A 5,238-nucleotide genomic window follows, 5' to 3' on the forward strand; every position below is an offset into this window, starting at 1 on the left:
CGGGAAGTTGCTCCCGGGTGCGCACGAGTAAGGACAAAGTGCGCAGAAAAGACTAGTATTGATCTGTGGGGCCAGTCTAGATCCCGCCAGGAGTAACGACCACCGGCGGGTGTGTCCGGGGCGTTACACGACCAAAGCTTCGACGTCGATGCCTACCTGTGTTACATGTTTGGCGAGGAGAACGAGCTGGAGCAGGTCGGTGAGCAAGAGCTTCATCGGCCGGTGCAGGCACCATGGCCCATCGGCAGCGATATCGGCATCACAATCCTTGGGAGCACAATCGACATATTGCAGAGGAGGTGTGATGAGCAGTTTGCCATCCACCGTGCAAAAGAGCCAGAGTTGCTCGGCGGCATGATTGATGACCCACCCGAAGAACCGTCGTCACTAGTGCTCATCCAGAGCCTGATGCCCCGCAAGGAATGGGCAGAGGACCTCTGCGATTCAGTCAAGCCAAAGGCAGCCTGTGGCTTCATCATTGCCCGCGGGGCCGTGTCAACCTCGATCCCGATGATGTGGTGGCCAGGCTCGAGCACATCCTTGGCAGAGTTGATGTCCCCAACAAAGTAGAACATCGCCAACGTGATATCGTGAGGATGCAGGTGATCGACGGAATTTGCTACCAGGCTAGAAACATGGAAATGGAGCGGTTCCGCCACTACACCACGACACTACAATGACGACACGCATCTGTTGGCATAAGTGTACATTAGCGACACATTGTCTATCGAAAACAATAATGACACAACGATTGTGAGAGCTTCTCTAGAGTGACGACGTTCTATGTGTCGTTAATGCTTAAAGGTGTGCGGACATACAATGTGTCGGCGTATGCTTTTTGGTTGTTAGATTATCCGTCGTTGTTGCTTGGCAATAGAAAAAATGTCGGCGTATGTTTGGACCGAGCCACGCGGGACAAGTTTTGCGCGCGAGAGACTCCAAAATTTTGGCTAAGCCCATCTTATCTCTTTCTCCGCCCGGCCACCCATCTTCAACTAAAAAAACTCTTTCTCTTCCTCCCACGCCACACACTCTCCCACCTAAACCTAAACCTAAACCTAGGTCACCTGCTGCCGCCGGCCCCTGACTTGCCGGCCGATTTGCTCGCGCTGCCGCCTCTCCCACCACCAACGGCGCCTCCCAAAGCAGGAGATCCACCGTGACCGAAGCAGGTCAGGCGGCGGCCCTGGCGCACCTAGATCGGCCAGCGCCTTCCGACGTCGAGCTCCTCTGCTCCCAGCGCCAGATCCACCTATGGCTCCATCTCCACAACCACGCACCGGCAGCCGCCATGGAAGGTCTCCTCCTTGCCCCTCTCTCCCCCGGGCTGTTGGTTAGTTTTGTTTTGGCCGCTCCCCTTCCTGATGTGGTTTCCTCACGCCCGCACGCAGGTGCTCTATGTGCTTGCTTCTTCCCTTCCGGGGATGCCGCTACTCTGACGCCATGGACAAATGTAAGCATTTTTCTTCTCTCCCCTTCTATTCGTCTCCTTCCTTCGGCCTGAATTTGCTTACTGCACAACAATAATTATTTCTTCAGGGATGAGAAAAGGAGAGGTCCCACAATCCAAATTTCCTTCTCTTGAACCAATGAAGCACAATCCTTTGTAGCACCTTAAGTTTCAGACTGAATAAATTATGTTGGCCACCTGTATTTGGAAAATTTACCCAATGTAGTATGTACATTTAGTTTCCTAGAAGGCCATTGTGCTTGTCGTTAATTAGCAACTCACATTCCAAAAGTGCCGGTGGGAAATTGTGAAATTAGTATTGCAGTTTGCATCTTTGTACAGAACATGTTATAAGGTCAATATTAACACTAAAAGTTGGACTCTGTATGTAGTGTATGGGAAGTTTTAAATGATTCTGCGAATTTGCTTTTCCTTTGGTTGTGCCTCAGATTTCACAATCATTATTTATTTATTTTAGAGACTAAAAAATGAAGAGAGAGATTATGGGGTGTGATGGCCATTAGTTGCTTCCGCTGTATGTTGACCTACTTGCCTTTCCTTTTGTTATACATGCAGCCCAAATTTATGGGGGGTGTTATATAGCTTGGCAACGGATTATATTGTAAACCATCTGCTAGTTTATTCCTCGGCTTGTCTAAGATTGTTGTTATTGCTTCAGAGTTCATATCAAACATATTTCCCTTTTGATAATTTGGACATGTTATTTCCTGAGTGCTAGCTCTAAAACAGGACATGCATTTCCGTAACAGCTCCAAACTCTGACAATTAATTTGCACAATAAAGTAATTAATGATAAACCAATTTAATATTTTTTTTATTTTTCTGCGCTACTTGTATCGATGTTGCTTCAGTTTCAGAATTTCAGTCACATGTTTTTATCTATCTATGTACCAATTAATGGATTCAACTCTTGTGCCACAGGATTACAAAATGTTGATGCAAACCAGCTCCAGAATGAGCTCAAGGCATAGAGGAAGAATGAGGAGGAGGAGATGAGCACACTTCTGAACCACTACCTTCATTTCTGTGCAGTTCTAGAAGGAGCTCAAACCTATTTCTCATGCCTCTGAATTTCCTTTTTCTTGTACTGGATATCTTCTTGTTCTTTCACTCCTGACCAATAGACTTCTAATCTAGGTGCTCATTATTTCTACTTGTTTGTTGTCTCAGGGATCACAAGTTTAATGTTTACTAAATCAAGAAACCTTCTGAATCTGCTAACATAGCCTCCATTTACTCTCTGCTCAAGTCTGTTTGTGGCATATCTTATTTTAACTTCTGTTTTAGTCTGCTCAAGTGGAGATCTCCGTAAACTTCAGAAATCATAGTCACGAAATTGTAGGGATAAAAGGGGTAATGGAAAATTGCATTTCTCTAGTCTTAGTTTGTTCTTCCTTGGCGCCCTACTATTTACATTTTTTTCTATTTGGTATGTATATTAGTAATGAATGTCCACTTCTCCTATCTATATTTTCATAACTATGTTTCTTAATTATACTACTAATTCACACGAAGTTGTTTGGTGGATAGTGCAGTTTTAACCTGCTGCTTCTCGATAAAAGTTGTTGCCATGTATTTAACTCATCACATAATTTGCTCAGTATGCATATTTTGCACTATTTTTTATTAAGCATCATGGTCTGATATGTGCTACTTGCAGGAGAAAAGATGGAAGGAACAAGAGGTGGAAGTGAGCTCCCAGCATATGAACAATCGAGGCTTGCAAGTATTGCAAAAAACAAAAGTAAGTTGAGAGCTCTTGTTGAAATAAAAAGAAAATATTTAGCATTGGGAGAAAACATGAGGCCCTCTGGGGAAGTAGGCGGCTCGTCCTAGCGAGCCAATAATTAAGTTTATTTGGAGTTGTCATTGCTAAGTGTAGCTGGCATCAAGAGCTATGCTCGTAGTAGGCATGAATTGGTAAACTCAAGCACCTCTTTTTGAACGTTATGCATCCGATTAGTTGGTTTTCTAATTATTAGGGAAAAAATTGTTGCAGGCTGAAGAACTTGGCTATGACATGCAGAGAGATGAAATATTTGTCAGAGCACATACACGTAAAATTGGAGTTCCTACCGCACAAGCGGAGACATTAATTGTTAGTCACACATACACATCATGTGTTTTTCTTTAGTACAGCCATGCACGTGACTGCATATTAATCGATGACAAGTATACATTGCACTGACTTCATTGTAGAAATAAATTAGGTGCCTCATTTGCTCTATTTTTTGGAGAAACAACCTGAAGAAACAGCTGAACCACCAACAACACTTGCAATGGAAATTCAATTTCATCGACAAGATGAACAAGTTTCTACTCTACTAGGGCACACAGAAAAAATGCAACGATAAATTGGAGAGATGCATCAAGTTCTCTTTTCTCAAGGCATCAGAAATGTGGAAACACTAGGTATTATTCTTACTTTTTTCCATGAGTTGGCATTGCCATGTTTCGCTTGATGCTTGGGTAGGAAGAGATAGGTTCAGAATGGGGAAAAGGGTCCTCAGTTTGAGCTAAACAATATGATTCTTCTTTTGGGCAATCTTTGCATTTTTCTTGTCAGGTTTCATGCATCATAACTAAACACATGTAGTGCAGTTTGTAGTGTCATTATAAATAGATGATGCATGAGGCTACTAGAGTATCTAGTTTCTATCGGAAATAGATAAGAATTAAGGGCACGATAAGGTGATACTAAATCTGGGCTATAGTAGAACATAGAATGTTTGGTTTCTACGTTTATATGTGTGCAACGCAACCGCCATTGTCATGCAAATAGTATGCAGGCTAAATGTGTGATTTAGTACGCAAGCTAAACTGAATGTTTGCTTGCATATTTGTTCAAATACGGTCAGTGGTACAATTGTCTGTCAGTGTGCAATTCCTAGTAGCTAAACTGAAGCTTGCTCTCTTTTAAAGATCAGCCACAAAAAAAATACTTGACCATTATTTTTCTACAAAGCATATTTAGTTCAGTCCACATGTTAGGATTACACCTGACTCCTTTTTTAGGTAAACATAGGTGTTGTAGCCTATTGAGCATCTGTTTAGTTTTAGGATTTTAACCATAGCAGAAAACAACATATGCGAACCCCTATTGTATACCACAAAATGTTTCATAGCATGCATGAACCGCAACACAAGCGATGTCTTTTAAATTGACTTGTTTTCACCAAAGTACACTATTACATATATGACTGCTGGTACATGTATATGTAATAATGCTTATTTCTTAGACCTTTGGACTCGAAGGCAACTCATAAATTTGAATACATTGTATTATTTCAAAGATTGCTGAAACATATGAGTTCTTTTGTAGGGACAAATGGTAGAAAGTAGCAAGTCCACTGGCTGATTGAATATGTTCTCGTGATTGCTTTTATTGGGAACATGGATGACACATTTTGTTCATACGGAAGTTGATTTGGTTTGGCAATTGAAGAGTTGGTCTTCCATAATATTCTGTAGCAGTAGCAGTCCAGTGAACAAGCACTTGGTCTCTTATGAACTTTGGCCATTATGTTTGTAACATGTCTCTCTTGTATATTTGACTTGTGCATTTCCATAATGGTTGTAGCTAACTTGAGTGAAGAAAACTAATGAATCTTCTATATATAGTGAATGAATGCATTGGTCAACGATATCTTGTGATGAATAGAAGAGTGCAATTGTTTGTATGTATTGCATATTGAACATGAGTTTAATATTATGAATGTAATTGCATTCAAAATATTGTGCGTTTGCATTTGTGCTGAAATGTAGAA

General features: G+C 41.7%; 1 long non-coding RNA gene across 2 annotated transcripts; it reads left to right on the top strand.

Annotated features, from left to right (window-relative positions):
- The first annotated feature begins 1,012 nt into the window (after positions 1 to 1,012).
- LOC119316852 lies at positions 1,013 to 5,020 on the top strand. Of its 2 annotated transcripts, none has more exons than XR_005153363.1 (6): positions 1,013 to 1,298; positions 1,392 to 1,453; positions 2,393 to 3,215; positions 3,471 to 3,569; positions 3,671 to 3,883; positions 4,794 to 5,020. It is a non-coding gene; the product is annotated as an uncharacterized LOC119316852 (long non-coding RNA). The 2 variants fall into 2 exon arrangements; XR_005153362.1 differs by having other exon boundaries at positions 3,709 to 3,883.
- The last annotated feature ends 218 nt before the right edge of the window (positions 5,021 to 5,238 follow it).

Source organism: Triticum dicoccoides, chromosome 6A (assembly GCF_002162155.2).
Source record: "Triticum dicoccoides isolate Atlit2015 ecotype Zavitan chromosome 6A, WEW_v2.0, whole genome shotgun sequence".
Classification (NCBI taxonomy): domain Eukaryota; kingdom Viridiplantae; phylum Streptophyta; class Magnoliopsida; order Poales; family Poaceae; genus Triticum; species Triticum dicoccoides.